Raw genomic sequence first — 26,500 nt, 5'->3', positions numbered from 1 at the left:
ATGTCCCTGTGAGTCAGCTGGGCAGCTGGATGCAACAGAGACAGAGCAAGGGCACGCTGGAACCGCGAGGGCAAAGCTGGAGCCGCGAGGGCAAAGCTGGAGCCGCGAGCGCAAAGCTGGAGCAGTGAGGGCAAAGCTGGAGCCGTGAGGGCAAAGCTGGAGCCGCGAGGGCAAAGCTGGAGCGGTGAGGGCAAAGCTGGAGCCGTGAGGGCACGCTGGAACTGTGAGGGCAAAGCTGGAACCGTGAGGGCACACTGGAGCCGTGAGGGCAAAGCTGGAGCCGTGAGGGCATGCTGGAGCCATGAGGGCACGCTGGAACTGTGAGGGCAAAGCTGGAACCGTGAGGGCACACTGGAGCCGTGAGGGCAAAGCTGGAGCCGTGAGGGCACACTGGAACCCACCAGGACAGACTCCGAGCTCTTAGGACAGTCCCGAAGCCACGTCCGTCTGTCGCTACATCTAAGCTCCGTGTGTCAGCTGGCCATCTGCTGAAGAATCTGGTGGCTTGGCCAGGAACCTGAAGATGCCCCTCACGCAGGACGCCCAGGAGTGGAAGAGGATGCAGGGAAGGGTGATTTCGGATGGACTGCCCATTTGGCCACTTTTCTGTGCTCATAATGAGCCATCAGATCAGCCCCCAAGTGAGTGAAATGCAGTGACTCCCCGGGCCCTGAGCAGACCTCCTGAGAATAAGGAGTGATGCTTTATCCCACCTTCCATACCTCATGTGTGTTCCTGTATTACCAACCTAACCCAATACCACCCAGGAAAGAGACTTCCGGGAGATTCCATTTTCAGCCTCACTAGGTCGGCACAGGGCAAAACCACCCTTGAGAGCGGGAGGTCTTTTGGTGTGATTATCCTCATTGCCCAGCGCCTCGCAGTGTGGTTCCATTTAACCCTGTGATTCCCAGTAGGAGGCGGAGGAGGGGGTGGGAAGGGTCGAGACAGGTGACTTCACTTGGGGAGCGTTTTCTAACTGCTCACTTCTGCTTCCATTTCTTCACCTCCCAACATTCGGAGAGTTTAATTACCGATCTTGATTTAGAGGAAGAGACCTCTACCTTGCTATCGCTATAGTCACACACAGAAATCATCAACGCTGGTGGAAATGTGCGTCTTCCATTGGGTGTATCTGTGTGGAATAAAGTTGAGGACCTCTGTTGTGTATTCCATAGTAGTAATTGATTGTTTTTAACTAATAGATTCTTGGATCCTTAAAGGCAAGAAGAGAGTCTTGTATAACTTTTCTTCCATCTTTCATGCATGCGTGCTCAGTCACTCAGTCGTGTCTGACTCTTTGCGACCCCATGAACCATAGCTCGCCAGGCTCCTCTGTCCATGGAATTTCCCAAGTGAGAATACTGGATTGGGTTGCCATTTCCTTCTCCAGGGGGTCTTCCCAACCCAGGGATCGAACATGCGCCTCCTGCATTGGCAGGCGAATTCTTTACCACTGAACCACCTGGGAAGCCCTTCCATCCTTTATACTGTCTTACAATTTATATTTAGTCTTGTTAATTGCAGTAACTCTCAGCTCTCAAACTCAGGTGCCCTCAAGGGCCAGATGTACAACACAAATATGAGACCAAAGAGGAGGGTGGGAGTTGAGCACTAGAACTAGAGTAACAGTTGTCCTTGCTCTTTAGCAGCTAAGTCGTGTCCTTTGTGACCCCGTGGACTGCAGCCCGCCAGGCTCCTCTGTCCAGGGGATTTCCCAGGCAAGGATACTGGAGTGGGTTGACAGTCCCTTCTCCAGGGAATCTTCCCAACCCAGGGATTGAACCTGTGTCTCCTACGCTGGCAGGCAAATTCTTTACCATTGAGCCACCTAAAGTCCTCCACATGAGGGGAGTGGAAGAGGAGGGTGGGGGGCGAGGAGAATAAGAGCGCAAGTTTGAGAGGGAGAGACCAGGTGGCACGCGTGTGCCATCACCCCTGCCATACGCCCTGGTGTAGTCAGAGCTGGGACCTCTGCACTCTGCCTGCCATCCCTTCCCAGAAAATGGCAGGTGTTACCATTTACATAGAAAAAGTTCTTTTATTACTAGGGTCATAAGCTTCACTCAGTGTGACTTATATGAAATAATCGAGTATTGTGGATTATACCATGACCAAAAAATGATGTTCATAATCAATACAGATATCTAACAGCCCTGACAATAACCCTGTAATGGAAACTGAAATCAAAGTATTTTAATATTTAATGAAGTAGCATATGACCTATTGAAAAAGCCCTTTATTGCAACTTATTCGTGTAAGTTGGAAGAAAATAAGAATGTATTAATACATAATGTTGGCTTATTCTTCCCCCACCTAATAATATTAGGAGTTTATTAACATTAAAACTGTGAAAGTAATTTAGTATTGAGTAAAATGCCATCTACTGTTATGATTAAATTAAGTTACTAAAAGGGTAAATGATCCTGAAATAAGAAAAGTAAATGATATTTGTTAGTAAAAAATCTGTATCTTATGATAAATATTAGTTTTCATAAATGCTAGCTTATAAAACAGTGCTTTGCATTTTTAAAATTTTGCAAACAACACATATTAGTAATATATATTCTACACTTGTTTTTCAGTTCATAATTTTTTTCTACTTGTTCAGGTTAAGTTCTTTAAATATTGTTCAAGTGTTACATCAGAAAATTAATTGAATGCATTTTAAGAGAAATTAATATATGATTTAGCAAAGTCTACCATATATGAGATACAGAAATTTAAAGAAAATCTTATTTTCAGTTCCAAATAAATGGTTTTGAATTATTTTAACTTTCTATATATGTCCCTCCCATGCATGTGAGTGCACAAACCTCCTCTGGCAGTGAGAGGCATTATTAAACTTTCCTAGGTAATAAACCAGTGATGCCAACTGGCATATGAGGTTGGTGCTTTTAGAACTGTTTGCTGATAAACAAATAAATGAATGAATAAGTAAGTAAACAAATGAGTGATTTCTACCCTTTGATTATTAACTAGTCTTCCTTTTAATCGTAAGCTATCTACTAGTCAGTTATAATATTAAAATGCATAGCTGTTTGGGAGTTGTGAGATATACATGTCTGATGTATTTTATACTTTACATAATATTCCACCATTGCATATTTAAGACACAAATATTTCTCTCATATATTCATCCAATGTTTTTCTCATTCTCAGCTAGACACTACTTGTTTTTCTTTTTCAGATTGTATTAATGACCTATAAATCAGTCTTCATCTGTAGGATGAAACAGATTTACAGTGTTGCAAAACTAATGTTGGCCACAAAAGTCAATACCTTGCCTACAGTCTATAAGCTATTTATACAAAAAATTGATGTTAGTAATTATAATGCAATTTATATCATGAATAAAAGGATAAAAAATTGAACAATCAAAAAGAAATTGTTGGCAGTGGAAGGTACCACTGATAGTCCCTACAAAATTAAAGTAAATTTATTTTATGAAAGCAGTGAGGTTTATATGATGGAAAAAGAATAAAGCTTTAAGGGTCAGGGAGCTTGTGTGTTATACTGACATTCATCAGAGTTTTTGGTTTAAACAACAGAAAACAAATACTGGTTTTAAACAAGAAAGATGGTTTTTTGGAAGGAAGTGGTTAGCTCACAGAATTAAATGGAATGCTGGAAACCACAGATTTAGCAATTATTAGGAACCTAAGGCATCTGTTGGAATAGAGGCTGGGGTATTCCTATGCTGATATTGGACCCCATTGATGCTATTGACACAGACAGAACACACGGGTGGTGCACTGTGGCTGTAGTTATGATTGTTTTTTGTTTGTGTGCTAAGTTGCTTCATTCGGGTCCGATTCTTTGCGACCCCATGGACTGTAGCCCTCCAGGTTCCTCTGTCCATGGAATTCTCCCGGCAAGAATACTAGAGTGGGTTGCATGCCCTCCTCCAGGGAATCTTCCAGACCCAAGGATGGAATCAGTGTCTCATATCTCCTGCATTGGCAGGCAGGTTCTTTACCACTAGTGCCACCCAGGAAGTTGACTTTTAACCTGTCCCTAATTCTTCCAATTAGGTTGGATTGCATCACCAACTTGATGGACATGAATTTGAGCAAGGTCCAGAAGTTGGTGATGGACAGAGAAACCTGGAATGCTTCAGTCCATGGGGTCGCAAAGAGTCAGACATGACTGAGCAATTGAACTGAATTCTTCCAAGGGAAGACATTAGTCCCAGATAATGTCTTCCAGTGGGTGACCTGAGTCACATGTTTATACTGTGATGCCTGTAGCCAGAGAGAGCAAGTAACTGGAATTTTCTGGTTCTGCTGTGGGAGTGAAGACCCTACTTGCAACTGGAAGCTATAGAAAGTTAGAGTTTATGAACTGTATGTATGTAAAATGTGAAATCTGCATGTATCAGAATAGCCAATGAGTACTAAAATCATTAGAAAGTTGTGTTATCCAAGAAGGCACATAATTTGACTTCTCTGGAGATAATTTTTAAACCTACAGAATAAAGACTGGGAAATCTATAATGTCTCCCTTAAAGCAGCACAGGTTTTAGGTTCACTTGGCAAGATAATGCAAACACACTGGGCAAACATAACCACCAGTGAAGACATGGGCCAGCGAGGGCGAAATGATGGAGTGCTGGTGAGGAAAATGTTCACACTGCCACTAACGCGCGATACAGAGATGGGTGACTTGGAGGTTAGTTGACAAATGATGATTGCGATTCGCCGCATCCATGAACACCATAATATCAGCTAGATATTATTACTTTTAAGGCAAACTTTCACAAGAATGGTAGACAGGGTGAGGGATCTGGGGAGTAGCAGGAAATAGACTGTGACAAAACATAGCAATCTTTCAGGTTATTTACAACAGAAAGTGAGGCAAGCTACATTGTGGAGTTTAGAGAAAAACACTTTTTAGAAACTCTTTTGAAAATAAAGCCAGCTATACAGTGATTTAAGAGAAATGCACCTCATATAATATACCATTGTATGTTTCATAATTTTTCATAACTTTCAATATAGTTTACCTCTGTCAGGAAAAAATACATTTTTTTTCATATGTTTTAACAAGTCCAAAGGTTAGAATCAGCATAGAAGTACTCAAGTATTTTCAGAATATTTTGAGTTTCACAAATTTTGTTACAAGACATAACAGGCTCTTCCTTACTTCTGATAAGAAATAATACTTTTATAGAACATTTCATCCAAGGCCACGCCTGTATGTATTTTTATAAGTTTTCCCTATCCTTTTGGTCATAATTTAGCTAAGATATCTGAGCATATAAGTAAATCTGAAAGGATTCAAATCACACAGTGGGCTAGAATGCTAAGAAAGCTGTGTCTCATAGTTTAAATTTGAAAATTGGAGGAAAAAATTATATAACCACACCATCACCAACTTTTTGTGCTTAGAAAGTCACTTTTTCTCTCTCCTTTTCAGTTTTCTCATATCATATGACAATGAGGGAGTATCCTAAATGGTTTCTAAAATCACTCTCATCTCTGAATCTGTGTGATTCCATCACCACTCCTTACTTCAGCAAGTTATAAACTAATACTGCATGCAGAAGTTGTTTTGAACTGATATTTCTTGATATATTTAACTCTCCTGTTAAGAATGTGTATGTGAAAATGGAAAGTTAAAAGTGCAAGAAACACAAATATCTACAGATCTATGGATATATGCTCTCTCACTCTCTCAGAATTATAGATACAGGAAGATAGATCTCAATTTCTATTACATGAGTGTTCTAAACTTACAGTAACAATTTATTTTGTGGATATTTATATTTGTACTATAATAATTCCTGATACACAGTCTCTTCTCTGAAACCTTTAGGAGCATGTTATGGAACTTACACTCTGCAAAGTAATATAATGCTTATACTCTGCTTTGTATAACACCCCCAGAAGAATTTGGGCAGCAACCCATAATCAAACACTACAATTATTTCTACACTCAAATATTTCTATATTGAAATGTATTTACTGTGCACAAATAAACTGCAATTCAATGTTTGCCATGTGCATGCATTACACTTAAAAAATCAAAATGGTATTTAAAAAAAGAAAAAATGCAAAGAGTACACTTAGAAAATAAAACCTTGATTTAAAAAAAAAAAAAAAAACTGCAGTAGCCTCGCATCAAGTTCATACCTAACCTGCCAAATTAGTTGGGATCAAGTCAAGTTTTGCCATCAAATGGGATCCAAACGTTTATAAAACAAAACCTTTAGTTCTAAGAGATTTTTAGGTTTTATCTATATCATACTAGATTTTGAACTTGTTTGTGAGTGTTTTGTTTGCCCAGAAACTCCCTCTTTTTGAAAACAGCTTTTCTGTTTCTGTGTTTGCTTTTCTGATCCATCTAGATGTTTTGCACTGAAATTTAATGGTGTCTACAGATCACCTCCCTTGCTGGACACAGTTGTTTGGTCCACCTGGACCACATTTGACTCCAGCTATGACAATCATATTTTTCGTTGGCATCTTTAACTTACTGCAAAAAGGTCCAGTCCATCTGTCATTTTCTCGCTGGCGGCAGAGGTTTGAGAGCCATCAGAAGCTGTTCTTGGCCGGTGGGAACAGTTTGGCCGCAGAGGGTAAATGAAGGGAGCTGCTATAGAGGCGCCGGGATGAGAATTGGGGGGCGTCCTCTCAGCATTGCAGTCTGTGGTTCTGGTTCCTGAAGCGTCCCATCTGCAACCCTCACGTTCCCAGGAGTTCTGGGAGTCCCCTGGCTTTGACAAATCAGTGTATATTCATTTACCTGTAATAGTGTGAACCAGGTTTCAATTATTTTCATCTGCAAGAGCCTTAACCAAGAATGAAAAATCTTTTTGAGCCGCAAATATTTATTTTGAAATTTGAGCCTCTCCACCTGTCTTAAGAGTTCTGCCGAGAAACTCCAAAAGAAAGGTGGTGAAAGTGAAGTCGCCCAGCTGTGTCTGACTCTTTGCCACTCCATGGACTGTAGCCTGCCAGGTGTCTTCCGTCCATGGGATTCTCCAGGCAAGAATACTGGAGTGGGTTGCCATTCCCTTCTCCAGGGAATCTTCCCGACCCAGGAATCGAACCTGGGTCTCCTGAATTGAGGGCAGCTTCTTCAGCACCTTAGCCACCAGGGAAGTCGCAGAGCAACCCAGGTGCCCACTAATACCGCTTCTCTAAACGGAAAGCATGTTTACTCTAAGAATGCCGCGGCAGACCCTGAAATCTCCTTTGCTTAACACAGCAAAAGTTTGTTTCTTCTTGACAGTTCCTCTAAATCAGTTTGAAGAAAGCTCTGCCTCACATGATCACTCACGGGCCAAGCTGACAGAGGTTCCACCATCTTTTACTTGTACCTGTGGGGAAGGTGGTCTTTCGGTCATCGTGGAAAGGAGGCGAGGACTAATGGATGAAACTTGTGCTATGACATGCTTGCGTCAGGAGTGACGCACTCCACTCCCATCTCCGACACGCTTGCGTCAGGAGTGACGCACTCCACTCCCGTCTCCGACACGCTTGCGTCAGGAGGGACGCACACCACTCCCATCTCTGCCATCTCTACCACGCTTGCGTCAGGAGTGACGCACTCCACTCCCGTCTCCGACACGCTTGCGTCAGGAGTGACGCACTCCACTCCCGTCTCCGACACGCTTGCGTCAGGAGTGACGCACACCACTCCCATCTCCGACACGCTTGCGTCAGGAGTGACGCACTCCACTCCGTCTCCGACACGCTTGCGTCAGGAGTGACGCACACCACTCCCATCTCCGACACGCTTGCGTCAGGAGTGACGCACTCCACTCCGTCTCCGACACGCTTGCGTCAGGAGTGACGCACTCCACTCCGTCTCCGACACGCTTGCGTCAGGAGTGACGCACTCCACTCCCGTCTCCGACACGCTTGCGTCAGGAGTGACGCACTCCACTTCCGTGCACAGCCTGTTGTCCAGAAAGAGTCGGTGGCTGCACTGCTGGCAAGGAGAGCTCTTCGGCTGTGACGTGGAGAGCAGAGCACGTGGGTTAGTGAGCAGCGCCCACACTGTCCTCTTGGAATCCAGTAAAGTCTAGACTGGAGAACCGGTATCAAGCTGAACAATTGCGATGGGCAGACTTTTATTTATTTTTTCTTTCTTAGAAAATAAGTAATCAGTGCAGGTCAAAGGAAACGAGATTGCAAACAGCCTGTCTTGGGGACCATGTGCCTGTTTTCTGTCAGTAAAGACTTGTGATGAGAGTTCTGGATTCTCCATGTTGTTTCTCGTCTCTAAATGTGAAGACACCTTTCTGTCCTGTTCAGTCATTTCCTACAGGTCTTCTGATCAAGAGCTAATGGTAGATGACGGGGACTGGGAAGGGTCAGTGGGAGGGTAGGTTGTCCAAACATTTCCAGGAAAACTTCATTTTCTTTTAATCACTAGTTTTACATTCAGTCAAGCATGTTATTTTAGATTTCCTTAAGTCAGACTATATTTATTTTGGACCTCCTAACACTGCTGGGTTTCATATTGTAAAAGAACAAAGAAAACAAATGATACTAGTGAATAGAAAATATTAATCTCTCACATAATGCTTTAGCTTAAGTAGTTATAGGAAAGTGCTCTCCTCTTAAGATACATTAGCTTATAGCAAACCATTAAAAAATTCTAATGAATCCTTTTCTTCCCAAAGAAAGCTATTTAAGCATTCAATCAATTAATGTAATAGATTAAAATAGAACATCATTTAGGTGGCACAGTTTCAAAACAGAAGGATTAGAAACATTCAGATACTGAACATTCAACACAAGCTACGATTTCAGCAGGGAGCCTTGTTTGGCCTTTCTTCATTCTAATTCCATCAATTTCAAATTTCATTAACAGCAATGGGACACCATTCCAACAGTGATGCTTTACAAAACCCAGCAAGTTTCGAATAATATTGGTCTTTGCCATCATTTTGTTTCTAAGTATATGTGTTTATATTCTTTTGCTAGGAGGAATAACTCATTTCTCCCAATCGGTATTGAAGAATTAAGTTTAAAAGACAATGAGTATTCAATTTCACTATGTATAGCTGAAATGCTACTTAATCTGTTTTCATTTGGTTAAGTCCAACTCTTTGTGATCCCATGGACCAGGGATCCCAGCCCACCAGGCTCCCCAGTCCATGGAATTCCAGGCAAGAATACTGGAGTGAGTAGCCATTCCCTTCTCCAGAGGATCTTCCCAACCCAGGAACTGAACCTGGGTCCCCTGCATTACAGGCAGATTGTCTCCAACTGAGCCACCAGGACAGCATAACTTGGTTATATGTGAAAATTTGGGTAAATAAGACCAAATGAGTTACATAACATTCTGAATCTACTGCTGAAATAGATTGTCAAGAATAAGAAGTTATTATTTTCATATAAATGAAAGGTGTTTTCAGAGTAGTTAGAACAATAATAATATAGAAAGGTATACCTCCAGCAATACACACCCTTACATGCATAAAATGGTGTTTTGTGTTTTAGTGTATATCGACCATGAATTGTGTAAATGGGAAAACATATGATTTGTTCAGTAAAAGTGGTGTTTTACAGTGATACGGGACAAAGAAGTGCGAACAAAGGAAACCAATGAAAGTTCTGAGCTTCGAAACAGTAGGTGTGCTGCAGGGGATTATCAATGTAGAATCTTGAATACTGCTAGATATGGGTGGTTAGCTCTATGGATTAGAACTTGAATAATCACATAAACTACCAGTGGGCAAGTGATCAGAAATATTTTGACACTGTGAAGGAGCAAACTTGCAGAAAGGCTGCCAGGGTTTTATTTACTTCGTGGGAATTAGGAGGTGAGGCTGGCTTTGTGGCCAGTAGGTTATCAGATTTATCAGAGGTTATCAAACAAAGCTTTAGATTATTAGAGGTTACTTAAATGCCTTGTTTCAGAGAAAAGAGAGGAAATGAGTCTTTCACTAATGAGATGATTATTGTTATTTCTAGGTAACATATCCTCAAAGAATGCTAGTACTGAAAGTGTAAATTATTAGGCAAACACACCCTGGTCTGTGATGTTGAGAAGGAGGATTGTTGTGATATTCCCTTTCTTCATAATCCATCTCTTGTACGCCTCCTCGCAGAAGCCCACTGATTTCGCATTATATTTAGTTTCCTAAAAGTCTCCCAGAGTCTGTTTCTACTGTCTTGTTCCTCTGTTAAATCTTTGCAATTTCTCTTTATTCAGTTTACTATGTGCCAGGAGCTGGACTAACCACATTAATGTATTTAATATCACCTAGTTAAACAAATTTGTGACCACAGGGATTGACACCACTTTCTTCTTCACCATGAAACATATCTGCAGACAATATCCTAGGAGCAACATGTTTAGAGATTTTTAGTGGAAATGTTTAGTGACATTTAGCGGCATTTAGTACCCCTGACTCTTTCTTTGCAACAAATGAACAAACAAATCAAAAAACAAAATTCCAGACAAAATTCTTCATAACTTATAATTTCCTTCTTATGTTTCTATATTACATTTTTTGTAATCGTGACAGAAACTGTAGAGAAAATAGAGCAATGTAAGACCTCTGGAGCTTAAATTCAGGAAAAATGGAAAGTAAATTTATAGTAATCATTCAAATCTGGAGAAAAAAGTGCAACCCACTCCAGTATTCCTGACTGGAAAATTCCATGGACCAAGGAGCCTGGCCGGCTACAGTCTATGGGGTTACAAAGAATTGGGTACAACTGAGCACACACAGACAGTCATTCACATGTTTATGGAGGAAACTTTGGACATCTTATTTAAGTGAACTTACTAGACACTAAAATTCAAAGTCCTTAGGAGGCTACCTTCTGAAACACAGACTCATAAAATAAAAAAAAAATAATAATAATTACTATTATTATTAGGCTTTTTGGGATGATGGCCTCTCCGTGAGAACATGCCTCTTGCAAAGGATGTCCTTCATCCTTCTCCAAAAGGGCAGAGGAAACTCAAGAAGAAGCACCTAATACAGAGCCCCGATTCCTGCTCCAGGAATATGAAATGCCCGGGATGCTATAAAATCACCACTATCTTTAGCCATGCAGGGTCATTTTGTGTTGGCTGCTTTACTCCTCTGCTAGCCTACAAGAGGAAAAGCAAAACTTACAGAAGAATGTTTATTCAGGTAGAAGCAGCATGAAAAGCATCCTGAATCAAGATGAATGGGAAACCATCCCATTAAACACATTTTGGATACCATAATATCATTAGAGATGAGAAAAGCTTTAGATCAGTGAACAATTTGGAAAACCATTCATAAAAGTAAATGAACTCTTTGAAGATGCCCGCCTTCATGGGCAGTGTTTTTGAAAAACAAGTTGGTAAATTTTAATTTTGATGAATTCAGGAAACACAGTGAGAATTCAGTAAGATAGGATTCAGGAAAATAAGAATGACCCTGCATGCAGCCAGCTTACAAGACACTGTTTAACAGCTTGGATTAGTGATAGCATAGTCTGGCCAGAGAAGTAAGTCTTCTACGTGAATTTTAAAAACATAAAATCCAAAATGATAAAAAATAGTATTTAAAGTGCTTGGCAGCAACTAAAGTAATTTCTGTATACACACTGCTAGAGATTTCAAGATACAATAAAAGAGGCCGAACAGTGGAGACGTACCTCTTAATTACTAATGGAGGAAGTCCCATACTCCTTCACAAACTGAAGACATCAAATAAAAGTCCCTGGGCCCATTTTTGTGTGAACATCCCTGACTGTTATCTACTGCCTGGGGAGAAGAAAGACCAGGCACTGGCCTTCCGAGAAGCCTGGCGGAGGAGCAGAGGACCTGGGACGACTCTCACTCAGCCATAAGCACCCTCCTGGTGTGTCCTGAGTCTGGATGTGTCATTGAGAAACAGGACCAGGCCTGCCCTGGTTGTTCAGTGGAAAAGAATCCGCCTGCCAGTGCAGGAGACACGGGTTCCATCCATGATCCGGGAATCGCATGCCGTGGAGCAACTAAGCCAGTGGCCGCGACTGCGGAGCCTGCGCTCTGGGGCCGGGAGGCACCATCCTGAGCCCACGTGCGCGACTACTGAAGCGCGTGCGCCCTGCAGACCGCGCGCTGCAAGAGGGGCCACCGCAAGGGGAATCCCGCGCACCGCAGCTAGAGAAAGCTCCGGCAGCGACGAAGAGCCAGCACAGCCAAAAATAAATACATGATGAAAAAGAAATAAAATAAATATATACAAATAAAATAAAAATTATATATATGCCAGAAAAGTATCAAAAATAAATAGTATTAAAAGTAAGAATTATATATATATATATATATGTAATAAACAAGAATAGTATCAAATCTATTCTGCAAGTGGCAGCAGCAACCAGACTGTGTAAGGTAGCAGTGTGAAAGCAAAGGAGCCAGGCGCAGCTGAAAAATAGTCTTTGTGAAGTCATCTTGGATGTTTTTCTAAACCACCAGGTTTCCTTTGGTTTCAAGCCTAAAGCGCCCTCATGCCCATCGACTCTATGAACCAGCCGTCATCTATCCATTAAGGTTCTTTTCGGCTCGAGATATACAGGGTCATTTTCTATTTTTTGTCACCCGGAATCTTGACCGCCACCCGTGTATCATACCCAAATGCCACAGTGGGTACAAACTGTTCCAGTTTCCACTGTGAGCCAGATCTCGCCATATGACTCTTTACTATTGTGAGCTTCTTAAAGTTTAGAATTATAGCTTACCATAAATTTACTGCGTGCAGTCTGGGAGAGAGCACACAGTGATATTTAAGAAAAAAATACCTCTTGAATGAAGGATTTAAGTAGGCATTTTATGCATAATTCAGTGAAAGTTTGAGCCTCACAGATTCAAAGACCTAAAGCTCTTTTACAGAACACAGTAAAGCTGGTAACAGGAAGCGATAGAATTACTTGATCAGCTTCTTCAGAAAATTTAGCATAGGCAGGGGTATTAATAGCGCAATGGTGGTAGGCAAGATATGCCACATGCTTTAAGAAAGACTTCCATTTCTAATAGTTTTTAATCAGTTTGTTAATAAAATATTCTAACACCTACTAATGAACATCCAAGTTAATTTGCTGAAGTAGATATAAATAATTTATAAAGATAATGTCATTCAACACAGTACTGAAAATACATAGGAGTGAAATATGAAGTCTTTGGCCGAAACATATCCACTACTCTGTATGGTTAACATGCCAAAATCTGGGTTGATTAAGTAATGTGACAGCCATCTTCAAAAAAGAGTAGTGATTTTCATGTTCTCCTCTTGCAACCTGGTGGAATTAAACAAGCAGAATAGAAGGAGGAAGGTAACAGTTTCAGAAAGGCAAAGCTTCTAGAATTCTTTGAGGAGAAAACTAAATATGTTTACAGGGAAAACGTACCATGCCTAATGTATTTGCAGCTTTAAGAAGCCCTTTGTAAAGGCTACACACTAAAGACCATTTAAGTCACTGTAGGATGGCTTATTTTGTCATGGATACAGAATCGATTTACAGGCAGGAAACAAGGGATAAAACAGGTGTTTCTTTGCATGGAAAAACTCTGAACTAAAGCTCGGTACTGGGAATAGTTGCATTTTACATTTTTACCAAAGACCTGACAAGAGTGTGTTTGTAATTAGCAGGTAATACTGAGGGTTTCCAGGTATTCCAGAAATATTTGTGAAGAAAATAAAATTTGTGTGTGAGTTTTATTGTCAACAAATGTAAGATAATGCTTTGGAAGCGGCCGATATGCATACGGCTAGGTTACTGCTTAGCTCCGCACATAGGAGGCAATTCCTAGCACATAGGGAGGCCTGTGACAGAGACAGAGACAGAAGCCCAGATGACAGGGAGGCTACACATATGAAGCACGACCTCTCTTGTTAACTGGGCTTCCCTGGTAGCACAGTCAAAACTCCAAATCCTTGAAACCAGTGTTGACTGATCTTATGCTTAGAACAGAACTCCCCAGAGTTTCAAGATACAGTTGGCTTTTGAGAAACATGGGTTTGAACTGTGCATGTCCACTTAAACATGGATCTTTTTCACTGAATACATAACAGTACTACAGATTACTATTGATTGAATCTACAGATATAAAACTGCAGGCATTGAGGGCTGAGTATAAATTATACTTAGATTTTCAACTGAAGGTAGGGTGATGGTGCCCCAACCCCCGCATAGTTCAAAGGTCTGCTGTAAATTATGATTACCAGTATTACTAAGTTGTCAATGTACACCCTATTGAAGAAGAAATAATAAAATATGAGAATTGTGAGTGAAGATTTCCCCATGCCTTATTTAAAGAATTTAGCAAAGCAGTAAGATTATTGGCTGAATGATTCTTCCCACGTGGTGCTTTTGAAGTAATGTTTAATAGAGTGGTCTCTTTCTAGAACATGTTACTTTGAGAATTTCCTGCTTGGAAAGATGAACTATGTGTTGCTCTTAATTATCCTTAAACAACTATAGTTAAATGTGGATTTTCACATAACAGTTTTACCTTTGAGGGAATTATGATATTTCATATCTTCATAGATATTTAAGAAGATATGTACATATTTAAAATTCAACTGCATAGAAACCAGCATCCTTCTAAGAAAAAAGAGATGAGTCTGGAGAATTGACCTTCATAAAAATCTCAATATAGTTGTGGCTGAGTTATTTATTTATAAAATGGGGGAAATGCTTTACTCATAAATGATAGCTTTTTGGAATATAGAGCAGAATCTAGAATGATGATTATCACATGGTTCCCCCAAGATTTCACCAACATGCCACGATGAGATGGCAACTTCTGTCCTTGAGACATTTCATTTGGCTCTTTGCTCTGCTCTCCAGAAGAAAGTAAAACTCCTTACCCTGCTTTGGGTTTGCTGTAATATGGCATATGATAATGTGGCCTTGCAGTTTATGGCTTCAGGTAAACACAGAATTTTCCTAATTTTTAAGTGCTCACTAGATCAGGCGTTCTAGCTCTAGATTTCTGTTGTTGGCCCTTATACGTTGAACTGCTGGTCGTCTGTGAACCTGGGTTTCAAATTCAGTTTTGCCCTTGGAAGCTGCCTGTTCTCTCGGGACCTGTTCTGCTGTTGTTGCTGCCTGCTTTCTCAGACTCTGTGGGTATGTCCCAAAGCACTTTCTCATTTAGATCAGGCTTCAGTCTGGAATAGGGAAATTTACATTTGAACAGTGCATTCAAAAAACCACAAAATTCTAATTACCTCCATGGAAAATCTCACTCTGGGAGGCACTGGGAAGATACTTAACAATTTTTGTAAGCCTCTGATGGATTAGTTAATGATGATTTAATTGTAGTAATTATCAATAATAACAGTGGTGAGAGAGGTGACCAAATTAGGACCAGATTAAAGTGTTTTTCTTTGGTTTAAAAACAGTGCTTTATGTCACTTTGATTGATTGTGCAACTTTCACTCACATACGGCGAGGTCAAGAGTTGTTAGTACATACATGCAAGTACTTGTCAATAAAAGAGGAATACTTCTTAGAATTCATATTACTCTGACAGTGTATTTATTTATACTACTGATGTCAGCTTTAGTAATAAAGACACCTTGCAATAAATGTAATGACAATTTAAACAATTTCACAGGTGCCAGCTGTGCATTGCATTGAAAGCTTTTCGTCTGAACTGTACTGTCCTCCAATCTCAGGGAAAATATTGCTTATTTTGCTTTAGTACTGATTGATTAATGCTTGAAGGTTTATGTTGAGAGTTTCCGTGAATGACCAGATTTCACAGGATATTTAGCGAATTGTGTTTTATCCATCTATCCTAATAAATTTTAACGCTGGTAGCCTATATATCTCTTGAAAGATTAGATAATTTAGGAGTAGAAAGAATATGCACTTTGGTTAGGGTTCTGTCTTGGCTCCCATTTGATGCTCTGCAGGTAACTTAATTCCTCTAAAGCCTTGGTCTATTTATTTGTGAAATGGGATGAATAATGTCTATTTCACAGACTTCTTCAATCTTCACACCCAATCCCTTATTGATCCCTGTAATTTCTTCCTGTACAAGAATATTTAAGAAGTGTAATATTTCTGAGCTATATAAACCAATGTATTTTCTTCCTTGGTAATCTCTAGTCCCTGGTTGCCCGTAGTTCTACATAAACTACTGCCCCGTGTTGGACCTTCACTGGAGAATTATTTTCATGTTACGGAGAAGATAATCTTTCCACCTGAGTTCACTAGACCATGAGGCTTCCTGCCTCTGTGAATGAGGACTGGATAATGGAAGACAAATTTAGATCACATGGTATGAAAAAGAGGCCAGCTTGTTCCTTTTACTCATTCAGAGTGTAGGTCAAAAAAAAGCAAGCAGCCAGTACATGTACAAGTAGAAGAGGCTTGGTCCTCAGGACCTCAGCCCCCCGCCCTCACTGTGCTCAAACTGCACCAAGTTTGTGTGTGTTATTTGCTCAGTCCTGTCCGACTCTTTGCGACCGCACGGACTGTAGCCTGCCAGGCTGCTCTGACCCTGGGATTCTCCAGGCAAGAATACTGGGGTGGGTTGCCATGCCCTTCTCCAGGGGATCTTCTCGACCCAGGGATTGAACCCAGGTCTCCTACATTGCAGGCAGACTCCTTATGGTCTGAGCCACAGGGAAGCCAAGTTTACCTGTGACCTAATTAATAAGTTAATCAGCCTGTTTTTATCCTTCATTTTGCGGCTTCCCTGGTGGCTCAGATGGTAAAGAATCTGCCTGCAATGGTTGATCCCTGGGTCAGGAAGATCCCCTGGAGGAGGGCATGGCAACCCACTCCAGTATTCTTGCCTGGAGAATCCCATGGACAGAGGAGGCTAGCAGGCTACAGTCCATGGGGTTGCAAAGAGTCAGACATGACTGAGCGACTAAGCACACATCCCTCATTATAATTGTCTTGATGCATCTAACATGGCCTGCTATCTTCTTGATACAGTTTTCTTCACTAGTTTCTGTGATGCTATTTTTCTTTTATTTTCTTTCTATATACCTGATCATTATTTATGTAGCTTTTCTCTTGCTCTTTTCTCCTCTAAGTATTAATGACTTTTTATGTAAGAAGAAAACTAAAAGCATCTTTTGAGACATTTATGGTTTGTTGATTACATAAGTTTCACTTATGATTAGAAATGTAATTTCTGTCTAATGTGGTTTTGAATGCCTCTAAATTATAAATAAATTATACAATCAAATTAATATCATCAAAATTTTATTTTTTTGCATTAGAGATGTTTTCACGCTTCTTTTTTGTCTCTCTATTGATTGGGCATATCATTTATGAGAATGTCAAAAAGTGGGCATCTGCTGGTTAAAATACATTTGGGATGGGAATGAAATATATGTTCTTTCTCAACATTTAATCAGCTCTGTGATAAAAAATTACTGCAGTAAAGGTTTTTTTTTTTAATTGCAACATGACTAACGTATATCTTTTGAAATAGTTTTTCTTAAGGTTGGGTTTAATTTTTCCCTTGGTTTAACATGGTTAATTAAGTCTACAAAAATCTGTACATAATACATATTGAAGCATAAAGAAAATCAATCAGCTAACCAGATTATTCTACAATACCTTAGATTATCAAACATTTGCAAGTTAAATTCAATATTACTGTAAAAATTTAAAGAATTAACTGAATTAGCATACTTTATCTGTTCTGTTAGTGAAGAACCAAAATTTTAAAGTTTTCAGGCTATTTTATATGCTTATTTGGGTAATTTTAATTATTCATTTTTATTTAAAAAATAAATGATGTTAAACATACAGTGTTTGATGAATATAAAAATATATGCTATTGAATTATACATCATCTCCCCTCTAGCTGCCAACTTGAAATGCCAAGTGTTTCACTGATCTTCATGCTTCATGTGATGTAGAAGCATCTATGTTCCCTGTGCTGCCATATGGAAAATAGCAATACGCCTCAACCATCTAAGCTTCATAAAGCCAAAAGGTGTTGCTTCATTTGTGAACTTCTTTTGTGATAAGTACTGATTAACTCTCCTCTCCTATTTTTCCCGGTGACTTTACTTGATGTTAGGCAGGCAGCACCCCATGGAGGGTGTTTATTGGGTTTCTCCATGGCAGGAGATCGCGAGCTCAGTGAGGGTGGCAGCTGGTCTTTCTGACTTGACATGATATTCTCAGCACTTAACATAATGCATGGTTAGCGTGAGTGAATGCATTTATTTTCAGACTTCTGTTTCTGTGCTTTTGAATATAGTTATTAATTAAAAAGGAGCCACCCCTAGGTCTTCATCACTGCTCGGTGCCTGAGGGTGTCAGAAAATATTAAAACATGCTGCCTCCTGACAGAGGCTTTCAGCATAACCGAAGGTACAGATTAATGAATATGGATTAGTATAAGACATTATATAATTAAGATACTGCTTGAATTTCACAACGTATAAATCACATAGGTATTCGTCAATAAGGGCCTTCTAAAGAGAACCAGAGTCACGGAAGTGATAGCAGAGGAGCAGGCATAGAGAAGAACTATGTGCAAGAAAGAGGGGAACTTTGGTGCTCGCTTCGGCAGCACATATACTAAAATTGGAACGATACAGAGAAGATTAGCATGGCCCCTGCGCAAGGATGACACGCAAGTTTGTGAAGCGTTTCATATTTAAAAAAAAAAAGAAAAAGAAAAAAAAAAAAAAGAGGGGAACTTTGGTTTCTCCATGACGGAGTAAGACATTGAAGGCTTGAGGAAGGAAAAATCACAGAGCATTGGAAGGGCAAGAGGACCCAGGACTCATTAAAAGAGGAGAGTGTCTGGAAGTTAGATAGCATTTCTGTGTTCACAAAAAAAGAATTCTGAAAGGCAAGTGAAGTACTCTTTACCTTAGAGAGAGAGAAAAAAAAAATATACATATATATATATAGGGATCTAATGAATGTCTGTGAAGAAAAGAATCACCTTCTATTGCAGGAGCTAAGGTAAGTTGTAAATCAGATAAACTCAAGTACAGTGTGAAATTGAATGAGGGAAGATCTGGAATTTAGGTGGACACAGCAGGAATTAATGAAAGAGAAAGGTGGGGTGATTGATTTTACACAGACAAATAGAAAAGAGGTGAGCAAACTAAAACCGTGCTAATTTGGGTAAAGACATAAGTTGGGGTTCTGTAGCTAGAGACTAGAAAATTGAGAGATAAGGGTTAGTTTTTAACACGAAATTTTGAGATGGTAGCCGGAAGTTACATGGTAATATCCCCCAAAATAAGGAAACTACTTAAACCCTATCATACAAAATAACGTCCCAGGCCCACCTACTGCCGTATATGTTCACACAGTTTCATTCTCTTTAATTTTGCCTTTCTCCTACAACATTTCCACCTTATAAATTTTACTTAGTTTTCAGTAACTCTCATTTTTAAAATGTATTCTTATAAATGAGTGTTTAAGCAGGCTAGCATAGATATCAAGAAGAGTGAAACGTTATACAATGATTTTAAATACAAAATGACTTATTTGAGAGAGATATAAAGTTTCTCTTTCTTTAAAATGGAGATGATAATTCTTGCCCTACCTAGCTCATGGGGTTGTTGCAAGGATCAGAAGAGATGATGGGCATGAAAGCACTTTGAAAACTAAAATCCTTTACAAATGCAAGCTATCATCATTACGATTATACAGTGCCCTCTACGTGAACCTGAAACAATTTTCAATTTTCATCTATCATGTCACTCTTCTAATTCCTGTAGAGCGTGTCCCACAGATTTTTATCATAGGACTCTATTTTAATCAACGACAAATGCATTTTCATGAAAGCATAATATTGTTTCTATAATAGATATTCTTTGAATTCTGGATGAAGACTAATACACATTTCAAGGACCATTGTACTTCTGAGAGTTTTTCCCCATCTCTTTCATTTTATAGCTTCCTATTCCCCTATTACATGGATGCAAAGAAATGATTTCAGCAGGTAAAGTATCATATGAAAATGTAACTGTCCATCCCCTCCTCCTTTCTCCTCACCTAACCTTTTGCCTCCCTGTGGGTCTGGGTTGTAGGACAAGCACCAGCCATGGGGCCTACCCGCTGGTTCCAGTCTGTCCTAGAAATCGAACCAGACAGCGAAGATGTTGTAAAAGCGCAGCAGGTGTTGTAAAAGTCAGACCCAACACTTAGAGCAGGTTGGAATTGGCGCTTGGTTCCAACCAAACCCAAAAGCTCTGTGTCAGAGAAAGTTCTAAGTTTTCTTAAGTCTCTCTTTAACTCACCTGCTGTGTGCGCGTGCTAAGTCACTTCAGTCATGTCCGACTCTTTGCTACCCTACGGACCATGACCCACAAGGCTCCTCTGTCCATGGGATTCTCCAGGCAAGAATACTGGAGTGGGTTGCCATGCCCGCCTCCAAGGGATCTTCCTGACCCAGGGATTGAACCCAGGCCTCTTTTATCTCCTGCATTGACTTACCACTAGCACCACCTACTGCTCCGGTGCTTTACGTTTGTTTGGGACGTTGACGTAACTATGACAAGCGTGGCACGATTACTTGGGTGAGCACAAGTTTTATGAGTCCCATCTCCTTCTACGCCCCCCCCACCAAAACCTGGAAAGTAAAACAGTTCATTCAAATTCTCTAGATATACAGTATATATTAGAGCATTTTACAAGCATATGAGTAGTTGCCAGTTTTTGAAAAAAAATTAGCAAATCTGATTGTTATAATACTGGACTACTTTTACTTTCCAAATCTCTTAAAGAAGAAAAGCATTGCTGGTTGGAATAGCAAATGCAAGAAGTTAAATTTAATCAACTTCTAAGAGGTATATAAATGTATTTTTAGATAAGCCAAATTTTAGATATGTACTGTTATTTTTTAAGAAGTCCTTAAAGACCATCTAATCATATGAGAGAAAAGTTATAATAAAAATGAACCCTGGGTATTATTCTTCCTTCGTCTAAAGATCAGTTTAGAATGAAAAGGGCAGGGACTCTGATGCCCCATCCATTTACCCTCCATCCTCAGTTCTGAAGGAGTTCTTCCCAGGTGCTGGAAGGAATAGGTCCATTATTCCTAGGCATTGTTCTGGCCCACTTGTGTCTTTATTCTTTGACCACTTTACTCCTGTGACCATCACTGCATGGCTTGTATCTTTGTTCCTTGGCACCTCTTCCCTAAAATCTTCTCAGGCCCTTTCTCGAGGCTGACTGTCTGTATCAGAGCCTGATAAACAAGCCCTAAGTTTGTGAAGCCCCGGGTCCTCTGCATTGTAGCTCTCCTAGCCGCGCCCAGGAAAGGTGCCTGAAATGTCAGGACCAGCCTTGGGTGTTAGATCATTCTCAGACATCCCCCACACCGCACCCAGTAAGCTGATCAGTGGCTGGCCCTGACCGTGACCATTCTCCCTTCTGATCTAAGTTTGTTAGTTGATCTCACCATGCTTCTAAGTGACCACAGAGAGGAACTGATTCGAGGAGGAGATGCCATCTTCTACCCCCTATATTGTTCTGCTGCCTCACAAGATGCCCTCATTATATTCCACCCTGATAACTCTCTCCCTCTCTCTCCTTTTTCCTGGCACTTACTCAAAGAAATGCAAACATCCACTTAGGGCAGAGGGCATCGGTCAGAGTTGGATCTCTTCTGATACTTGGATTAGGTCCCCAAGTCACCACAGATTTATAGAGGAAGAGAAACCCGGCACTTGAGAATTTGCTATGACTGCCACAAGCTCCAAACCTGTAATTACTGTTGCCACTCTGAGACCTTCAAGTGAAGCCTCCATCATTAGCTTTTGCCCTTAGTCATCCTGACTTTCCTGCCATATTTTCCTCTGTTTGCCTTTGTTAGAACTTACAGTAGAAATACAAATGTTAAGAATCCAGCTGAATGTTTTTAGGCGAGTACAGAGAATGAGTTTTTAAAAATTTGTTGGTTGTACATCACGTATTAAAAAGCAGAGGGGAAATGTAATCAGTGGTAATCAAAGTAATTGTTCATTGTGAAAAACATCGGGGAGAACTGACTGGCATTTTCAGTGTTTGAGCTCATAGTGTAAGACTTCTGTAGCACGTTGTAATCTAGCATTTCAGTAGAGGTCCATGAGGTAGGTGTTATCTTTACTCCATATAATGATGAGGACATTAAGCGGCTTTACAGACATTTACAGATGAGGATACTGGGAGGTCGGGAGAGCTCACAGATCGGCCTGATTCAGCAACTAGGGACTCTCAGGCTGTAACACCAGACTTCTAGGTTCTGTGTAGAGATCCCCACGTGGCAGTGACCACTTCCTCGCTTAAATTCTTTCTTGCGTCCACACTGTCTTCTGGGTAAACAGCCAAGAGGAGTCACAGGTCTTTACATCACTCCCTCCTGCCGCCCGGTTCCCCTCTAGCTACCTCCCTTCCTGTGCCTCTTGTAAAGCCTAGCGTTTGGGATTTTTGTCCCTTCTTTTTACCTGGATAGTTAACTCTTATTTTTCTGGCCAGATCCTTTGGGAAAGCCTACGTGTAGTCTGAGTTGGCTTCCGAAGATGCCTTGTACCGTCTCTGTTTGAGCCGTTAGCACTGTTAATGGACTGCCCGGCTTCCTTTAGATTAAGCTCCTCATGATAAAGACTGCCTCTTTCACTTTTGTTTCCTCTTTCTCTTAATCTGTAAAATAAATATAATAATAGCTGCCTTGTAGATTTATTGGGGGGATTAGAGGCAATATATGTAAGTAAAGTAACTAACAGTGCCAGAGCCGTGGTAATAAAACCAACAATAATTCATATTTATTAAACTCATTTTCTGTGTGCCAGGTACTATGGAAGGCATTTAACATGTATTATCTATAATCCTTAAGTAATGATTTTATTCAGTGATCTGAACTCAAAGCTAATATAAGCAGCAAGCCCCTTTACTTTTTTTTTTTTCCAGCCATGTTATCACATCTTCTGACCCTGAGATCTGGTACTATGTTAGGCAGAGGCCAGAGTTTTTCAGACTGTTGGTTATAAACACAATTTAATTTCCACAACTGAAATTTATTTTCAGTTATTAAAATTTCCAAGCTGCCTGTAATTCAAATAAAATTCAAAATGTCTCCCATCCTCTCTGTTCAAGCCTACCGCTAGCTCTAGCCCTGCATTTTAGAATAATTTTTTAATTGACTGGGGTTTTTCTAGTCTCAGCGATACTCTGTTACTGACAGGAGCTAGCGGCCTTGTGGTAGGCTCTTTGGAGACTTACTATCTCTCCCATACACCACTATTTGGGACCTCAGCTCTCTGACAACGGACATACGCATTTTAGCTATCACCCAGCTCCAGCACAGAGTAATCAATCCTCTAACCTCCTTCTCTTACTTTGGCAGGAAGTTCTTTTCTGTAGGAGCCCGTAAGGATAGCAGTTTACTTTCTGAGGGATGCGCTGAGCCTGTAAGAGATGCAGGCATTCCTGTCCTGCCAAGTAATGGAATGTAGGTCTGCTTTGCTGTCTTCCAGCTTTCTAAATTCTCCAGGAGGGAAGGGGACAGTCATCTCGACGTTCAAATGCTTCCCCAAACTCCAGGGGCCACAGGTCAGCTTGGTCCAAGGTCTTCTCACAGAAACTGGGATGAGGAACTGCATTCTGATTTCTCATGCAGAAACTGGCCGGCACATTTCTGCTCAGCAAGCCTGTGGTCAGAATCAAGACACTGGTCTGCAGGGTCAAAAGTGCCCCACTCAGTCTTTTAGATCCCGTGGGGCTGGCCCCCTTGCCTAAGTGTGTGCAGCGTGTGTGCGGGGAGAGGGGATAAGCTGAAACCCCTCCCTTGGAGAATGTCTCATTGCCTTAAAGACTTTCTCTCCAGATGCACTCCAAATTTCTGCATTTGATAATCCCTATGAAGGGCTAGGTGTGTAGCCAGTTTCACTGCTTGATTAGAAACTCTAGGAGGGATGCCTAGCAGCTGTTCTTTAGCATCCTTTCTCTTACTGTTCTCATTTTAGGCTTTAGCTGAAATGTTTGAAGTAACAGGAAAAACCCTGCTTCATGTCTTGTTACATATATAAAGCACTCATTTACATCCGACGAAACTGTGTCTCTAGAAGTTAGGCTATTTTTCCTATGGCCTCTAAACTGATTTCATGAAAGTCAAAACCCAATTTGCACCTAGGTTAGTCTGATCCCGAACGGACTGTTCTATTCACTGCCCTGTTTATCTCCGAATGCAGTCGTTCAACCAGAAGTCATGACCAAAGGGCGTCTACAACTTGAGACACACTTCAGCGGCACTCTTTGGGGTTTATTTAGATACTTACCACGTAAAATGGAGCTTTGATGCTGTAGGCATATCAAGGCTTTTCCAACTTAATTGACTCCTGCCTTGGTGCTGGAACTATTAGTAACTATTAGTTATTTTCTCCCAGCAAGTGAAGAAACACTTGATATAGTAAATTTGGTACCCTGCTCACTTGGAGAATTCAGTAAACATGTGTTAAATGAAAGACTGCAGGAATTCAAAGTCGCCTGGTGCAGCTAGTCCTTGCAAATGGTGACTACCTGTCGAGTTCTGCCCACTGCTTGCATTGTGTGGGGCTCACTGCGGTTCATCCATCCATCATCAGTTCTTACATTCAAGGAAATGTCTTGAGCATTTTTATTAGGTGACTGCATGCAACTAGGAGAAAAACCGGTTGTTCAAAAGCAGCCTGATTGTGTCAGAGTGGAAAATTTAATCAGCAAGAACCAATTCAAAAGACCCAAGTTGTAGCAAAATCTAGAGAATTCTAACTCTAAATGTAAAATCCTTTCCTACTTCACTATAGCTTCAACATTCTTTCAGTTGTTAAATTAAAAAATGCTGACAAATGGGCACTGCAGAATAGCTTGATTTTTCTCTCAGTGTTCAGAGGGGAAAATTCTGGATATATCCCAATGATTTTTGAGGAATTTTAGAAAAACTTCTCTTGGTCAGATTAATTTATTAAAGATCAATTAATAAAAATGCTGTTGAAAATAGTCTCTTTCTGTATTCCCCATCCCGATCCCCCCTCCCACCTCCCTCTCCACCCGATTCCTCTGGGTCTTCCCAGTGCACCAGGCCGGAGCACTTGTCTCATGCATCCAGCCTGGGCTGGTATAAAGTAATTAGCCTCCAACTAATAAAAATAAATGGAAAAAAAAAAGAAGTGAAAAAAAAAAGAAAATAGTCTCTTTCTTATAGATAATATTATTTATTTGTAAAGAGAATCTATTGAAGAGATTTACATGTGAAATTATGAATGAAAAACAAAAATATTAAATTCAGCTACAGCTGACATAGAGTCTAATATCTTTATACCTAGTACACTTGCAACACACACCAAACATTTAAAAACATTTCTGTGTATGAGATTCTAGAAAATGTAAAACCATACTGAGAAAAACCATCAGTAAGTAGTTGCCTGAAGGAGTCAGGAAGGAGGATTGATTGCAGAGGGGCACAGAAACTTTTCCAGGAGTTGGAAATGCTTTATATCTTGATTATGATGATGGTGACATGACTATTTCTCACTTTGAAACTTTGTCAAATGACATGCTTATGGGTGAATCTTTTGTATCTATGTTATATTTCAATAAACCTGGGGAAGCAGGGGAGAAAAAAAAATCTTTAATTGAGTTTCAGCTCTTTCACTTATAAAATCTTTTATTCTGACAAAGTATATTGGGCCATCATGAAAAGTCTACTTTAATTATGTTCTCCATGTAATAATAATAGAATCTCAAGTCTCAAATTATCTTCAAGATCATTTAGTTTAATCTTTGCTGCTTTTGTTTGCTCTCCACTTAGTCAGCTGACATTCGTAGCTTCCTTCTGTGTTTCGGGAACTGTGACAGTTGTTGGACACATAAAGTTGTATAAGGTACAGTCTTTGCCTCAGGAAGGTGTATCAGGTGTCTACTGCTGTGTGACAAATTATCCCTGACATTTAGTGGCTTTAGATGACACACATTTATCATCTCACAGTTTCTGTGAGTCGGAAATCCAAGCACCGCTTACCTGAGGGAGCCTTCTATTTCAAGATGTCTTACAAGGCTGCCGTCGAGATGCCAGCCAGGCCCGGGACCTCTCATCTGAAGGCTCAGCGGGTAAAGGATCTGCTTCTAAGCCCACTAATGTGTTTATGGGCGAAATTCAGTACCTCGAGTGCCTTTGCACATAGGGCCTCAGTTCCTTCCTGGCTGTTGATTAGAAGCTGCTCTCAGTAACTCGGCTAAAGGCCCCATCCAATACGACCCCCTCATTAAAGGGCACGGACTGAGAAGGCAATGGAGAGACTCGACTAGGGAAATGAAGTCATAATTTTTGTAATTGAACACAGGGTGATTAACTGGAAAAAAGCTGTGGGTTTTTCCAGTAGTCATTTAAGGATTTTGAAAGTTGTACCATAGCACTGAAGAATTGATGCTTTAAAATTGTGGTGCTTAGAGTCCCTTGGACTGCAAGGAGATCCAGCCAGTCCATCCTAAAGGAAATCAACCCTGAATGTTCACTGGAAGGACTGATGCTGAAGCTGAAGCTCCAATATTTTGGCCACCTGATGCGAAGAACTGACTCAGAAAAGACCCTGATGCCGGTAAAGATTGAA

At 40.5% G+C, this 26,500-nt stretch overlaps 1 protein-coding gene and 1 non-coding gene across 6 annotated transcripts in view; both read left to right on the top strand.

The window, feature by feature from the left end:
- The window catches only part of RALYL (RALY RNA binding protein like), a 773,722-nt gene that overhangs the window by 181,904 nt on the left and 565,318 nt on the right, over positions 1-26,500 (top strand). The gene's annotated exons all lie outside the window — the stretch shown is intronic.
- LOC122679744 lies at positions 18,468-18,574 on the top strand. Its single transcript, XR_006336529.1, has one exon. It is a non-coding gene; the product is annotated as a U6 spliceosomal RNA (small nuclear RNA).

Source organism: Cervus elaphus, chromosome 21 (genome assembly GCF_910594005.1).
Source record: "Cervus elaphus chromosome 21, mCerEla1.1, whole genome shotgun sequence".
NCBI classification, from domain to species: Eukaryota; Metazoa; Chordata; class Mammalia; order Artiodactyla; family Cervidae; genus Cervus; species Cervus elaphus.
This window is presented reverse-complemented; position numbering and strand designations above follow the sequence as displayed.